General features: G+C 40.3%; 1 long non-coding RNA gene across 1 annotated transcript; it reads right to left on the bottom strand.

The window, feature by feature from the left end:
- Positions 1–2530: 2530 nt before the first annotated feature.
- On the bottom strand, positions 2531–8395 carry LOC309847668. Its single transcript, XR_014302551.1, has 3 exons — positions 7915–8395; positions 4675–4858; positions 2531–3840 (listed from the first exon to the last, which is right to left on the bottom strand). It is a non-coding gene; the product is annotated as an uncharacterized lncRNA (long non-coding RNA).
- Between the last annotated feature and the right edge of the window lie 9162 nt (positions 8396–17557).

Here is a 17557-nt window from a genome sequence, read left to right as displayed (position 1 = left end):
ACATGGCTGCCCAGTTGTTGCTGGTGGTAGGCGGGAAGCCTCGGTTCCTTTCTGCACGATCCCAGGCTGTTTGACGTCCTCACAACATGACCTCTGGCTTCTTTCAGAATGGGTGAGAATTTACTTTTTGTGACCACCACGTGGAAACCACACAGTGTCATTTCTGCAGTGAGAGCTGGCTGCACTTACTGTGGCAGGGAACACACAGTGGGGAGCGGATGCCAGATAGCAAAACTGGGGTTGGGGGGTGGGGTGGGGAGCCATCTTGGAGGCTGGCTATCCCCTGAGATATGTGAATAGAAGAATGTACAGAAATACATGCATGTATTCACGTGGAGAAAAAAGCCACTCCCAAACGCGCACACACACAAATGTGTCTAGAATAAAAGAATAATAAAATGAGAAATAGGTACTCTCAGACAAGTCTGAGAAGGAGAACATTACCAATAACTTTAACTTTCAAGCCTTTGTTCCCCACATCTCGTTCCTTTCGCCAAATGGGAAGGAATTGGGTTTGTGGTTATGTGACCTCTGCTTTCTTCACTGGAGGGGTAACATTCAAAATATTTAACAACCGGTGTGATGTGGGCATGGGCAGCTGAGATGAGGCCATGGTGCTCAGCACGGCTACGCCAGGGAGTACTGGCTAACACTGTGCTTGGTGGTGGTGTCTCTACCCAACATGTTTCATTTTGAATGTTTTTTTAGAGTTTGCCTTTTTTGTTTGCTGTTTTATTTCTGAGGTTCGTTCATGGGGAAACGTGTAGCATTTTCACTGCTGCGTAGTGTTCTACCGTGTGACCATACCTTATTGTATTTAGTCTCTCTCCTGACAATGGCCATTTTGTTCTTCCCAGTTCTGTTTTCTATCCTGCTGCTAAGACCCTGCTGGTATGAGATCACCTACACATTTCTTCTGATGCACTTGTGTAAGAATTGCTCTAGGTACGAGCTAGCAGAGCAGTTCCTGGGTCTCAGAATATATATGTGTTCAACTTTACAAGGTAATGTCAGACTGTTTTTCCAAGTGGATATAAGAATGTATATTCTGATTACCATTTGAAAGAATTCCCTTTGCTCGACACTTGGGTATCGTTAACTTCACAATTATTATTTTTTGATCTCATGGATGTTAAATGGTGAGTTAGGTTTCCTTGAATTTCTGTTTTCTTAATTAGTAATGAGGATATGAACCTTTTGTATTCTGGGTTTTGAATCATTGCTGTTTCTTTTTTGAGTGTCAATTCCAGTCTTCTGTCTACTTTTCTCTGGGGTTGATTCTCACCCCTCCCCCCACCCAACTTTAATTGTTTTATTGAGTCAGATAATTGATATGCAAATTCAGTGAACTTAGTGTTGTCCTTAAAGACAGCAAGGGCTGTTTTGGTCTGTCCTGCCGCTTTCTGGGCCTCCGGTAGGGTGCCTGTGTGCTTGCCATTGCCACGTTTCTGAGCCTCAAATTCTCTGCCCTGCACCCCCAGAGGCAGCAACATATAGTTCACCTTGGGCATGTCAGAGATCCCAGGGATTGAGGCCAGGGATTAGGCCCCATCTTGTCACCCTATATTTCACCTTCTCCATGCATTATGGGCACCCATGTAGTGTATGTTGCAGGAATGAGCAGAAATAGCTTTCTTCCGAGGAGACCCTGCCAAACTTGGCCACCTGCCTCACTGATCATGAGTGCGGCCTTGAGCCTCTTCCTGAGCAGTCACGTGGCCAGAAAACACCTTGTGTGGACAAGTGCGGGCTTGATGAGTTGGGTGAATGTAATTTTGCCTTAGAGCTCTTGGGATTTTCCGTCTCCAGACTTCATAAAAGGAGGACAAATGGATCACTGTGGAATAGGCTCCAGGGAGAGGGCCATAATGTCCCCTAGGAGGAATCTTGCATTCCATTTAGAACAAGGAAATCACAGCGAGAACTTCTCCAAGGGGATCCCCACCTACCCCCGTCTTCTCCTCTTTGTACTGATGGGTCCACAGCTCTCTGGCTGTTGGTAGGAGGCAATGCTGATGCTGGATGAGGTCGAAGGCAGCAGAGCAGAAGGAGGATGGAACAGTGGGCAGTTTTGCTTACTAACCCTGCACAGCTCTCTGGACTGATCAGTGTTTTCAGCAGAAAGTTTTCCTGCTGTCTCCAGTAGTTTCCATGTTTCAGCTCTTGTGAGGATCCACTTCCTCTCCAGGTGTGGGAGTCAAATCTCTTTTCACCAGATCCACAGCTTGCCTCAATCCTTTCCACCAGAGAGGATCTGCAGGCTCAAGAGTGTCTGGAGGAGCAGGTCCTTGCCAGATATGGGATGGATTTCAGAGCCAAGACAAAGGAAGTTCCTGTCTTCCATAAAAGAGATCCTTCAAGTGTACATGTAGGGTAGTGTCTATTTTTGACTTTTGTCACTTCTGAAGGTGGATAGCAATTTTATTGAAAAACATGGAGAATGGATTGGAACAAGGAAGGTGTTCCCTGAAGGAAATGTTAGGGTACGGAGTCGACCACCCATCAATTAGACAGAGAACACTCTCAATAATGCAAATCACACAGCGAGGTTTATTTCCAGCTAGCCGGGGTCTGAGTATCTGCCTGACGCAGTGGGTTTCTACAAGGACCGGGAGCACTCAAAGCCAAGGGTTTATATAGCATTTTTTTAGAACATCCAACTCAGTAATTTTCCGTACATACTTTTGGCTTGCGCCCCCTGGCGGTTTAGTAAGATAAGCTCTTTTCAACATCTGGTCCCCGTGGTGCAACCACTTGCTTAGCTGCCCTGGTGGTTTAAGCTGATTAGCTGCTGCTGGGGTGTTGTAGGGTGGGGTATTTTCTTGGAACTAAAGCAGGGTGAAGGTCCCTAGAACTAAAATAGGGGAAAGTTCAGCCCTTGGGCCTGAGATGGCTGCCCAAGCTAAGATGGCTGTATTTATGCTAACCCACTCTTTAGTAGTTCATAATGAACAACTTTTAGTTGTTCCCCCCTTTTAGTTCTTCATAATGAGGAATCTTGGTCATTTGTAGGGCAGTCGTGGGGGCCCTCAGGAGTGGGCAACTTTTCATATTGTTGTCTTAAGACCAGGAGTTGGATGGTATTAACATGGTCCTTTACAAAATTAATAAGTTTGTTTAGAATGCAGGGGCCAAAAGTTAAAATGAGTACAAGTAGAATAAATGGCCCAACTAAGGTAGAAACTAGGGTGGAGGGAGAGCCAGGGAAACTTAATTAAACCAAGCCTCAAAGCAGTTCTCCTGTGCCTCTTTGTCTTTTTCTCTTAGCTAATCCTTCTCTTACTTGGCCATGGATTCCTTTACTACTCCTGAATGGTCAGCGTAAAAACAGCATTCTTCTCCTAGTGCAGCACATAGTCCCCCAGTTTGTCCATCCGTTAGGATCCATGTCTGCTTCTAAGGTTGATGAGGGTTGGTTCCCATGTGGGTCTCTCTCCAGCTGTTGAACAGGGTCAGGATCAATTGCCATTTCATCATCGGGCTGGGCAGAAGATTTGGTATGCTCCTGAGGTCTAGAGATCCTCCGTTTCAGGGGATTATCAAGGTGCTGCCACGCGGCCCACTCTGTGGCTTGTCTCTGTTCTGGTGGGGTAGGCTGGCACACGTGAGAGTGGTGGACCCAAGGCCCAATGCCGTCAACCTACATTGAGAGGGGTGGGAGGGGTCAGGATCACGCTGTAGGGTCCCTTCCAGCCAGGCTCCAAGTTTCCACTTGGTGGCAGTGCATCCAAACTAAGTCCCCGGGTTGGTAAGGATGTGGTTCCAGCTCCGTCTCCATCTCCGTGTGGGCAGTTAGGATCCCTGTGTGGGCTAGACACACTGTAATGATGCCTGCAGTGACTGGAGTAGAGACTGATCAGTCATTGTTAAAGAGGAGGACCTGATACCCTGTCACTCCAGCGTTTGTCGTCCACCGGTCTGGTGGAGTCTGGAGAAGGCCCTTGAGAGCGTGAGTGGTGATCAAGATGAGATTTTGGCCCAAAGTCAATTTACTTGCATCCTTGACCAGGAAGGTCATGGCAGCAATTATGCAGAGGCAGGGGGGAACCCAGCCGCTACTCGATCTAGTTAATTGCTAATATAGGCTACTGGCCTTTGCCAAGGCCCCAGAGTCTAAGTCAAAACTCCTTTGGCCACCCCTGCCTTTTCATCCACATACAAGTTAAAGGGCTTGGTAACATCTGGGAAGGCCAATACTGGGGCTGACTGACTGGCAAAAGCAAGATCGTTTAAATGAGCTATCGTGCAACTTCTCTGAAGCTTACCTCAAGTTGTCTAGCTTAGGTAAACATTTTAAAACAGTCAAATTTAGAATTTAAAACCCATAAAGGTGTGTTATTAAAACATAATTTTTCCTCTCTAAAATAACCCTCATTTCCAGAGATAGCCAAATCAGGACTAATTCATTTGAAAAACAAGTCCAGTTTTAACAAGGTTGGCCTAATTGTTTACATAAGCTCAGCAAGAACAGTGAAAAATCATATAGTCTTTTAAAATCTGCTTTGTTGGAACTTCTTATAAGGAATCTCTAGGTTGAACTTTCAGTAGCCTTTCCAGGCCAGAAGCCAAGCCATGCAGTTGCCATCAGACAAGCCTGCAATACCTGTCGGCTCCTGAGGTTCTCAAAGTATCCTGAGGCTCTGCACCTACCAGGAAGTGATGTTCTTTACTCACCTGGTGAGGCTGCTGGGAACTCTGTAAGCGAGGTATCAGGCCAACAGTTCCAAGGGACTTTATGGCTCCAGGTTTTATAAAGCCAATCTTAGTTCCTTTAAGCTGTCTGGTCATATCTGAGTATTTTCAAATATGACATTCCAGTCAAAGCCTTGGTAAAATAACCCATGTTTCCAATAGTGTCCTGTTACAAGGAGAATAGATTCTTACTGAATTTATGAAAATGACTGATTGCCAAGGAAGAAAGAATACTTATTGAGACCTTTTGGTTTTAGAGGGTTCAAATAAGAGAGAAAAGGTGAACGCCTGGATTCATTTACAAATGAATACTTTTACAGCTCTGTAAATTACAGATAATTTAAGAAAAAGTTTGGAGAACCAGCAATGTTTAAAACAAGAGACATAACACTATAATCTTTTCATTTAATCCCATGTTGCTAAATTTGGTTTAGTCTGAATGTAGCCCTTACTTCTGTAATTTTTACCCATTTCAGTTCCCAGGATTTTAACATATCAAAGACCTGTATTTGTCTTGAAATTCTTCCCATGTGAATTTCCTTTAAGGCGCAATTTATCTTACAAGAGAATTAAAACGATTACAAATGACAAAAACTCTGAATAGATATGTGATATCTATATCAAGTGATGACCCTTATCAAAACATAAAGCTGTAATGTATAGAACCTCTGGAGTAGCTACAGCATTTACCCAAATGTAACCCAAGGTTTAGCATTGGTTTACCAGTACTCCCTGAGTAACTTAGCATATCAAGGAAGCCTTATGAGCCACGGAGATCTCATTTACAACTCTGGGCAGGCAAAGAGAAAACCATTTACATTTCAATTAACCAAAGAAAACTTTGCCCTTTTAAACAGAAAACCAGCTTATCTATACCCCTGCCTTTCCTTTTTTTTCTTAAGCGTGCAATCTTGAGAGTTTTCTGGGTTTCCCTCCCATCGTGAATGACGTCGCAAACAAAGGGAGGGGGATCCTTCAGATGCCCTCCTGCTCGGGTCCCTCGCGGGAGTGTCTTAGCTAAGGTCTGTCCATATAAACCCTGGACCAGCCTACTCCGTGGAGAAGATGACCATTCTGCCATATGACGCCCTGCGAGACTCAGGGTGCAGCCCACTCAGACTCCGTAGCCGAAGCGGTGGAGCCATACGCATTCACACAGCCAGGCACTCTTCAGATTCAAACAAGTTGGACATTTCCTCCCATCCGGTCTCCCCGTCCATTCTTTAGGAATGGATCTAGCTCAGACAGAGCCTCCAGGCCTGTTTTTCTTTCTTACTCAAACAGGATCAGGCATCGGGTATTTTTCTCTCCTTTTTACATATTTCCTACTTTTCTACAGAGTCGTTTCCCTTCTTTCCATCAGTCTTAATTACACTTAGCAGAATTTTGTACTCTTAGAAATACCTTAACCTCTACTGAAGATTAAATATAAACCTATTGTGAACTGTTACAACAGAATTCTTTAGAGGGCAAATTGATCAATCAGTTAAGCACAAAACAGGTTTACCAACAGATTTCAAAAGCACAAACATAGTTCTAGCAATTAGCATCTAGCATTTTATCCCATTTGGTTTAAAGTTTTGGGTTAGCAAAGATTTTGAAAGCTACTTTAACAATTACCCAATAAAACTTTGAGACAATTAAGCATCAGTTTAGTCCTCTCTTTGCTAACAGATTTCAACAGATTTTAACAAATAACACGAGGTTATTTGACCTGAAGTAAAAATTCTGAAGTTTCACATTTACTACTGTTAACTCAAAAGACACGTTTATCCTAATTAACAAACTTATTTCAAATACTGATTTACGTTCCACCTGGGCCCACTCCACTTTGAATGTAGGATCTGGAGTGGGGAGTGTTAGGTCCAGGGGCTGCTTATCTTGCTCCTCCTTGACAGTGAAGAGAGAAGGAGCCATGGTGCATGATCTAGAGGCTCGTCGTGCAGACTGCACGCATGTTGGTGCAGGAACATGAGAAGGGGGAGACAGAAGAAAGAAGGTGCTGCCAGGAGGCAGAGAAAGGATTCCCAGTTTTAGAGCTTCTCAACTCCCAACAGAGGAGCAGACGCTATGCTTTCCCACCAGCAAGGGGGAGGGGCTAGGCAGTCCATGTCAGGCCAGAGCAGGCAAGGAACTTGCCTGAAATAAAGGGAGTTTCAGCAGCTGCTTGGAAATATTCCTTAAAGTCTCTGTCTCAAGTTAGACCAACCCCAGCTGGCTCCAGTTATAGCCATTAACACAGGAAATGAATGAGGGAGAAGCCCCCACATCTATTAGGAGGAACATAGATAAAGTCAGAATCCCCTTTGCTAGGGATGACCCAGCAACCTGGGTATACTAGGCTTATTCTGCAAAAGGCCCTTAGATCGGGGTCCTGGTGTAGAGCAGTGAAGGTTTAGGTATGAGGAATGAAGGTATAGCTTTAAGTAGTAGAAGATGACAAGAAACAGTAAAGACTGAAATCCATCATGGTCTGTGCGACATTCCAACACATGTGGTCCTTATAGTCAACTTCTCTAGGAAACGGTCCCCAGTTGCGTTTTAATTCAGTCGGGTACTGGTTTCGGCTGGCTCCCAATGGAGGTCCTGCAGCCAGAAGTGGCTAGACCAGGGATGTGGAGGGGATCACATTAGATCAGTCAGGAGGAAACCTCACACGGGAGTCCTAAGATTGGCAACCGTCCTGGTGACTTAGGTGGCTGTCCGGTGCCCAAGAGAGCCAGCTTTACATAAGAACAGGAACATAGAGAGGGCATCAAGTTTCTGGGTCTTATTACCATTCTTGGCCCCCTAGAGACACTCATCAGTGGGGATTTTCTTGGTCCCCTAGGGATGAGCAACACAATAGGCAAAAAAGACAAAGACAACCAATGACAAAAAGAACACACTCACACAGCCTCAGTCCGCACTAAGACAAAGCCCCATACACTTAACAAACAGCGCAACAGACAAAATCCCCATGCATTTAACAAACAGCACAACTGACAATAAAAACAAGATGCCTGACCGCCTAGGGGACTCGAACCCCCTGGCTGCCTTGGGGGACCACGAACACCCTGGTGACCACCTAGGGGGACTCTCACTCCTCCTGAAACAGCGGGGGACTCTAACCTAAGCCAACAAACACACAAATTCGAACCGAGTTTTCTAATACCTGCTAGCCCATCAGCCACACCACATCCACAGGCTCCGTCCCACTCACACAACACTCAGGATCCTTACCTAGCCATCGAAATGGTGTCCATTTGGATGTCATTCTGGCACCCTTTCGTCGGGGACGTTTCCCGCGACTTCCAGTAATGGAGCCTCCAGGGTCACAACCCACTCCTTCCTTCCCGTGAGAATTCTCAATTGGGGCCGGGCAGAGACCTGTTTCAGTCTCTCTGGTGGAGGACTTGGTTTAGTCCTCCCCTCTTGGCGGTGGCCAAACCTCCTGCTGCGGCTTCTATGTAAACCTTGGTGTCGGGGGTCATCGGTCTCCCTGAGGAGGGGTCTTAAGATCTCGGTGGGACCTCCAAATGTTAGGGTATGGAGTCAACCACCCCTCAATTAGAGAACACTCTCGATAATGCAAATCACACAGGTTTATTTCCAGCTAGCTGGGGTCCCAGTATCTGTCTGATGCAGCGGGTTTCTACAAGGACCCTGAGCACTCAAAGCCAAGGGTTTATATAGCATTTTTTTAGAACATCCAACTCACAGTAATTTTCCATCACTTCAGAGACCATACATACTTTTGGCTTGCGCCCCCCTGGTGGTTTAGTAAGATAAGCTCTTTTCAACAGCTGGTCCCCGTGGTGCAACCGCCTAGCTGCCCTGGTGGTTTAAGCTGACTAACTGCTGCCGGGGTGCTGCAGGGTGGGGTGCTTTCTTGGAACTAATGCAGGGTGTGGGGGGGGGGTCCCTGGAACTAAAGTAAAGTAGGGGAAAGTTCAGCCCTTGGGCCTGAGATGGCTGCCCAAGCTAAGATGGCTGTACTTATGCTAACCCACTCTTACAGGAAACACATTTCTTCTGAGTGTGATCTGACATGATCAAGGAAATAGGTTATGGTTATGGTACACCTACTTAAGAGGACCTATAGTCTTTTTTTGCCCATTTTCCCCAGTTTTACTGAAGTGTGGTTACATGAAATAAATGGCACCTACCTTAAGTGTATAATTTTACGAGTTTTAACATACCACGATACCATTGCCACAATCAGAATAAGGAACATATTTGTGACCACCAAGGGTTTCTTCACATTTCTTTGTAATCCATTCTCGGTAACCACTAAACTGGTTTCTGTCACCATAGATTACTTTGTATTGTCCAGAATTTTCTATAAATGGGACTGTACAGTAGGACTCTGTTTTTGTCTTCCCGCTTTCACTCAGTGTAATTATTTCTAGGTTCATCCCCCATTGTATGTATCAATAGTTCATTTTTTTAAATCACCAAGTAGCACTCCATCCGATGAATATACCATCATTTACTGATTTCCTGGTAGTGGACATTTTGTGATTTTCCAGACTTTGGCAATTACAAATAAAGCTGCCATTCATGTCCTAGGCTTTATCTGGATACACACTGGTTTTTTCTTGGTTTAGTGCTTGGGAGTAGGGTAGATGGGTCATAGGGTAGATGTTATGCATAACCTTTTAAGAAACTGCCCAACTGTTTTCCAGACTGGTTGTGTCATTTGCTTTCCCACAAGCAGTATAAGAGAGTTAGTTACAACTGATCCAAATTTTTGCCATCGTTTAACGTACTCAGTCTTCTTAATTTTAGCCATTCTGGTGGGTATGCCATGGTATCTCATTGGAGTTTGTATTTCTTCAGTGACTAATGATGTTGAGAGTGTTCTCATGTGCTGTTACATTACTCATATATTTTCTTCGGGAAAGTGTCTGTTGAAATATTTTCGCAATTTAGAAAATTAAGCTATTTGTCTTTGTAAGATCTGTATTCTAGATACAAGTCCTTTTTTAGTTATTTGACAGATCAGAAGTAGGCAGAAAGGTAGGCAGAGAGAGGAGGAAACAACTGGTTCCCTGATGAGTAGGGAGCTGGATGTGGGGCTAGATCCCAGGACCCTGAGATCATGATCTGAGCTGAAGGCCGATGCTTAACCCACTGAGCCACCCAGACTCCCTGCATATATGTTTTTGGAAATATTTTCTCCCAGTCCTTGTCTTGTCTTTTTGTTTTCTTAACATTGTATTTTGAAGGTCAAAAGGTTGGAATTCTGATGAAGTCCATTTTATACATTTTCTTGTGTTCTAGTTCCTGCTTATAATGCTCTGCTTAAGAAATCTGTGTTAAGTACAGTAAACTAGGTATCTCTTTTCTGTTTTCTCCTGGAAGTTCTTACTTTTATATTTAGGTCTTTGATCTATTTTGAGTTGAATTTTGTGTGTGGTGTTAAGTGTAAGGGTCAAGATTCATTTAACTTATTTTTGTATATGGCTTTCCTGTCAGTCCAGTATTGGTAGAAAGATTGTTGTTTCTGCCATTGCCATGTCCCACATTTCTGTTTTTGGAGTCTTCATTATGTATGACTGATCTACATGTTTGTCTTCAAGCCAATAGGACTGTATCTTTTCACAGATTTCTGCTCTTTATTATTTTTTTCTTGATTATTTGGATTTAATTTGCTCTTATTTCTTCTGATGGATGCTTAGCCCATTGACTTGATATCCTTATTTTTTTCCCTAATAGAACTGTTTAGTGCTCTTCATTTCCCACTGAGCCCCGCTTTAGCTAAATTACAAAATTTTTTCACATGTTGCATTTTTGTTTTCATGCAGCTCAGAATACTTTAAAAATTTCCTTTTGATTTCTTCTTTGATCCATGTGTTATATACAGTATGTTTATTTTTTCTAGTATTTGGGGATTTTCCACATACCTTTCTTTTACAGATTTTCAAGTGAATTTCACTGTGGTTAGAAATCATTCTTTGCTTGATTTGATTTCTTCAAAATTGACACTATTACATGGCCCAAAATTTGATTCCTCTTGGTAAATCTTCCCTACACTCTTGAAAAAAAGACATTTCTTTTTCTATAGTCTCCATTATGTCTAATCGATCTTTGTTTATCTTCATGCCAATAATATGTTGCCTTTTCATTGATTTCCACTTTGTCTTTATTCCTGGTTTTCTTTTTATGTTTGGATATAATCTGCTCTTGATTCTTCTGATTTAGTTTCCTCTTATTTCTACAGTTGTTTGATGGATTGTTCTACAAATGTCAATTAGTTCAAGTTGTGGAGAGTGTTGTTTAAGTCTTTATATTTTTATTTTCTTCTCACTTGTTCTTTCAGTTACCAAGAATGGAATGATAAGTCTCCAACTTTAATAGTGGATTTGTATATTTTTGTCTCTTCAGTTTTATAAAGTTCTCGCTCCATGAATTTAGAGACGGTTATTGCATTTAGAATTACTATGTCCTTCTGATGAATGGATATAATTGTCATAATGAAACATAGCTCTTTATCCTTGGTAATATTCTCTGATACAAAATCTACTTGTCTGATAGTAATATAGCCATTCCAGCTTTCTTTTTATTAACATAAGCAGAGTAGTATATATTTTTTATCCTTTCACTTTTAACCTATTTATGTTTTATATTTAAATTGAGTTCCTTGTAAATAGCACATAGTTAGATCATGCTCCCCTCCCCCATTCTGACAATATGTGAATTTAATTGGGGTGTTGAGATCCATCTACATTTAATGTGACGAATGACTTGATTGTGTTTAAATCTTTTATACCTTGTTTTTGATTTTTTGTTTGTCCCATCTATTCATCATTTCCTTTCTCCTCATTTCTTGCCTTCTTTTGGTTTACCTGAGTAGTTTTTTTGTGATTCTGTTTTATTTCCAGTATTGTCTTAAAAATACCCTGTATAATGTTTGCTTTAGGGTTTAAAGTGTACATCTTTGAAATAGTCTATCTTCAAATAATATAAAAACAGTTATTATGTATGGAATATTTGAGCACCCCCCATTCATATGTTGAAGCCCTGATCCCCAGTGTAATGGGAGGTAACCAGGGTTAGATGATGACATTAGTGCCCTTACAAAAGAGGCACCAGGAGCTCTCTACATGCACACACAAGGACATGCACACACAAGTACACGCACCAAGGAAAGCCATATGAGCACATAGTGAGAGGTGGCCATCTGTAAGCCAGATAGAGAGCCTCACCAGAACTCAACTACTCTGGCACCCTGATATCAGACTTCCAGTCTCCAAAACTGTGAGAAAATAACATAATAGTTTTGTTTAAGCCACCTAGTATGAATATTTCGTTATGGCAGCCCAAGCAGATTAAGACAATGATCTTACAGTTGTATCTCTTCACTTCCCCTCTCCTAGTCTTTGTCCTAGTGTATACATTTTACTTTCAGGTATGTTGTTGTAAGCTCCACAATGCGTTATTATTTTTTTCCTTTGAACAGTCAATTATTTAAGGAAATTTAAAAACCTAAGAAATGACATCATATTTGCTCACATTTTTATAAGGTAGCGTGGTCTTCATTCTCTGTGTAGATTCAAGTTTCCATCTGGAAACTTTTGCCTTTATTCCCTTTTGCCTGAGGACTTCTTCCTATAATGTTTTAGTGACAGTAAGTTGTTTTAGTTTTTAAATGTATGAAAATATATTAATTTTGCCTTTGCTTTTGAAAGACTTTTTCCTTAGAGTGGAATTCTGTGTTAACAATTTTGTCCCTATCATATTTTAAGGATGTTGCTCTGCTACATTCTGGCTTACATAGTTTCTGTTGAGGAATCTTCTGCCATTCAAAATTTTATTCTCCTGTACACTTTTTGGTCTGGCTGCTTTTAGTATTTTCTCTTTACTGTTGATTTTAAACGATTTGATTGTGATATGCTGTGGTGCATGGGGAAGTGAGGGTTCATGGAGCTTGTTGGAACTAGGGGCTAATAGTTTTCATTAAATTTGGAATATTTATAGCCACTAGTTCCTAACGTACTGTTTTCTGTCCTAATTTCTGCTCTTATCTGGGGACTACAGTTATGTTCCTTAAATTTGATTTACAGTTAACTGGCCCCCTTTTTTATTTCTGTGTTCCATTTTGGGTAGTTTCTAGTTGTTGGCATATTTAGATTCACTAAACTTATTTTCTGTAGTGCTTTATCTGCTGTTATTTTCATCTAGTGTATATTTTTTGTTAAATTTTATTGAAATAATTGTTGATTCATATGCAGTTGTAGATTTTCCTACTTTTTGCCAAAGTTAACACTTTGCAAAATTGCAGTATAATATTACAACTGGGATATTGACATTGATGCAATCTACCAATATTATTTAGATCTCCCCAGTGTTAACTGATACTTGTATGTGTATCAATGTGTAATGTCTTTCAATAAAGCTTTAAAATTGTCCCCATAAAGTGATTGCATGTTTTTATTAGATTTATTTGTAATTACCTTACTCTTTTGGTTGTTAATATAAAACTATGTTTTCTAATTGTTTCTTTCACATAGTAATTTTTAATTGAGTTTTAATCTGCTCACTTACAGATAAAAGCTATTGTAATAATTACTTTGTAGACTTTTTGATATTATATGTAGATAATCTTCTCACTCAGAAATGATTTTGTTCCTTCATTTCTAGTTCATTGTAGATTTATTTCATTTTAATTTATTTTCCTGGCTTTATTATTTTGTCTAGGACTCCCAGTAAAGGGATGTGGTGATAGCAGGCATCCTTATGTTATCGCTAATCTTTAAAAACAACTTTATTGAGGCATATTTTACATACCATAATATTGACCTATTGTGAATTTGGTGACTTCCATACATCTATAAGATTGTGCTGATTTGTAGTTAATCCTTACTTTCACCCTCAGTCTTAGGCAATCACTGGTCTATTTCTCTCTATAAATAGAGAGATGCACAAAATCAATGGTTATAAGAGAAATTCAAATTAAGAGAAAATCACTATTCACCCATTAGATTGACAAAAGCTAAGGAACTGTGCAAATGCTAAGAATTGGTGGGAATATGTAGACAGAGGAGTCCTTGCAGGCTGCTAGACAGACTTTTGATTGATGTAGTAATTTTATTTTTTTTTAAGATTTTATTTATTTATTTGACAGAGATCACAAGTAGGCAGAGAGGCAGGAAGAGAGAGAGAGTGGGGGGAAGCAGGCTCCCTGCTGAGTAGAGAACCTGATGCGGGGCTCAATCCTGGGACCCCGAGATCATGACCTGAGCTGAAGGCAGAGGTTTAACCTACTGAGCCACCCAGGCACCCCTGATGTAATCATTTTAGAAAGCAATCTGCCAGTACTGGTGTCAAGTACTCATGTACTCTCTGACTTGATTCAACTGCTCCTGGTATTTATCCCAGGGTAATTTCTTCACAGATCTATAAGAAGTCATTCTTGAGAATGTTTATTGCAGCATTTTTGTGGGAGCAGGGAGTTGAAGGATACTTCAGTGTCTCTTCTAACAAAATGGACATGTCATGTGTGGTATTTGTATTAGACACAATTTAGAGATAAAAGTAATATAGGTGTATCTTAAAATATTATAACTTAGAGGAAAAAGAAGGAAAAAATGAGATGCAATGCAACAATACAATATAATACATTTTATGTAAATAAAGATATATGTCCTTATGATAACAAAGCCATTACAAAAAGAACAAACAAAAAGAATTTGATCAGAACCATCTGAGGGAGTGTGGCAATGGCATCACATTATGGTTTTGTTTGTACAAACAAAAAGAATAATGTGCTATTAATGAAGGAGTACAGCTGACTCAACCTGTTGAAGTACTTGAGATATGAAACAAAGCCCAGAAACCTAGCTTGTTAGTGAGTGTTATAGGGATAGCTGGGTCACTGACTCAGGTGGGCCAGGAGGGTGCAATCCAGAAAGTCTGAAGTGGCCTGTCCTCAGAAGGCTTCACCATAATTCTTTATGCCCTGGTCATGTGATCTGAAAACTTTCACCCTCCTCTCTTCATCTGTTCCTAATGCTTTTTAAAAAAATAATTTCTGCTTGTAGATGGTCTTCTCTGTCTTCCTTGAGAGTACTGAGGTGAGAAAATTCTGTTTGACTTACTAAAATGGTGTCTGCTACTGTGCTTTCTGACAATCTAATCCTGTTATTCACAATTGTCAAAGTAATGATTGTGCACTAGTGTCCTCTTTCTCAGTTTACTTTTTCATTGTTCTGATGCATATCCTCTAGTAGTCCTCTCAAAGAAAGGTACACGGAAAGTGAATTGAGATTCTACATAGCTGAATTAATTCATATTCTGGAGTTTATAATTCTAAGAAGTCACTTTCCAACAGAATTTTGAAAGCGGCATGGAGTTCTAGTTGCCTGTGTTGTTTTTGAGAAGTTGGATACCATTCTAGTTCCCTTGTGTGTGTGTTAAACCCTTTCTCTGAGATCATTTTAGACTTAAACATAGAACTTGCAATGATAATATAGTTTCAGTATATCCTCTACCCAGTTTTCCCCATCGTTAACACTTTCCATTACTGTGACACATTTTCCAAAAGGAAGAAGCTGATATTAGTCCTATTACCTCCAAGTTTTATTCAGATCTCATTTTTCTATTAATGTCCTTTTTCTGTTCTAGGATCCAATCCATGGTACCACATTTAGTTGTCTGGACTTTGGCAGTTGCTCACGACATTGAGAATCTTGAGGAGTATTGGCTGGGTATCCTGAACATGGTTCCCCAGTCTAGGTCTTTCTCATGATTAAAATGCTGTTGTGGATTTTTGGAAAGAATACAATGTTACATAGTAACAGAAGTACGTGCTGTTTATATGCCAGCACTGGATATATTAACCCTGACTTGGTTAAGGATTTATTTATCAAGTTTTTCTTGTCCATCAGATGGTGGACATTTGGGTTGTTTCTGGTTCTGGCTATTGTGAATAATGCTGCTATTTGTATACAAGTTGTCATGTAGAGAGATTTTTTTCCCTTGGGTCTACACTTAAGAATGGAACTGCTGAGTCATATAGTAGCTCTGGCATTTTTTTAAAAAAAGCTTTTATTTATTTGACAGAGAGAGACACAGCAAGACAGGGAACACAAGTAGAGGGAGTGGGAAAGGGAGAAGCAGGCATCTTGCCAGTTGAGCAGGAAGCCCAAGGCGGGGCTCCCTGAGCCAAAGGCAGACGCTTAATGACTGAGCCACCCAGGTGCCCCGTAACTCTGGCATTTTGAGGAATTGCCAAACCGTTTGCTGCAGTGCTGCTACCACTTTACATTCCCACCCTTTAATGTACAATTTTTCCGATTTCTCCACATTCTTGATAGCACTTGTGTTTTCCTCTATTATTTTGATCAGAACTATCTGAGTGGGTATGACAATGGTATCACATTATGGTTTTGATTTGTATTTCCCTGATTGCTAATGACCTTGAGCATCCCATTGTGTGCTTATTGACTAATTACCTTATTTGACCATATCCTCTTTGGGGAAATGAAATGTCTATTCAGATCTTTTGCCATTTTCAAACTGGGCTATTTGTCTTTTGGGGGGGGTTATTTGTCTTTTTGTTACCAAGTTGTATAAATTCTTTATGTATTCTGCACACAAGTACCTTATTAGACCTACATTGCTCCCCTTATTTTCTGGGTTATCTTTTCAGTTTCTTGAAGGTGTCCTTTTATGCACAATGGTTTTAAAGTTTTGATGAAATCCAATTTATCTTTTTTCTTCTGTCACTTGTGCTTTGGATGTTGTATCCAATAAGGCTTTGTTTAACCCAGTTTCACAAATCTTTCCTCCTGTGTTTTCTTTGGAGGCTTTTAAACTTTTGATTGTTACAGTTAGGTGGAATTTTTTTTTTTTTTTTTTTTGGTTATGTGTCCATTTTATGTTAATTTTCTGTGCATTGTGTGAAGTAGGGGCTCAAATAATTTTTTTAGTGTGTATGTGGGTACATAATTTTCTCAGTACAGTTTGTTGAAGTTTATTTCTTTTTCATTGGGTTTTCTAGATGTCTTTGTCAAAAATCAATTGACTATAAATATAAGACTTTATTTCTGGACTCTGGATTCCTTTCCATTGATTTATATGTTTTACCCTTATGCCAGTACCACACTGTCTTGGTTCCTATGGCTATGTAATTAGTGTTGAACTCAGAAGTGTGAATTTTTCAATTTTGTCCTTAATTTTCAAGATTGTTTTGTCTGTGTTGGGCCCTTTGAAGTTCTATGCAGATTTTAGAATCAGGTTGTCCAAAAAGTATGCTGGGATTTTGATGGGTTTTGAATCTATAAATTCACTTGGGAGAGATTGTCTTCCAAACAATATTCAGTCTTGCAATCTATTAATATAGATGTCTTTTCAGTTCTTTAGATCTTTTACTTATTCAGCAGTGTTTTATAGTTTTCAGTGTACTTATCTTATACTTCTTTTGTTAAATTCTGTCACAAATGTCATTGTTAGTAATTTTCTTGCTTTGTCTAGCTAGAACTTCAAGGACAATATTCAGTAGAAGTGGTAAGAATGGGCTTCTTAGACTTGTTTCTGATTTTAGGGGGAAGGCCCTCAGTCTTTCACTCCCAAATATGACATTAGTTGTGAATTTTTAGTTAATGTCTTTTATCAGGTTGAAGAAGTTCCTTTTTTGTCCTAGTTTGTTGACTGTTCTAATCATGAAAGGGTGTTTTGGATTTTTTTGAATGGCTTTTCTGTACCTAATGAGGTAATCAGGAGTTTTTTGCTTATGTTAATATGGTGTATGACATTGATTTTTGTGTATTGAACCAACTTTACATTACTAGGATAAGTACCACTTGTTCAGGGTGTATAATCTTTTTTATATGTGGCTGGATTTGGTTTGATAATAATATTTAGCTGAGTATTTTTATAT

Source organism: Mustela nivalis, assembly GCF_964662115.1.
Source record: "Mustela nivalis genome assembly, chromosome: 14".
Taxonomy (NCBI): domain Eukaryota; kingdom Metazoa; phylum Chordata; class Mammalia; order Carnivora; family Mustelidae; genus Mustela; species Mustela nivalis.
Note: the sequence above shows the minus strand (reverse complement) of the source record. Positions and strands in the feature narration are given on the sequence as shown.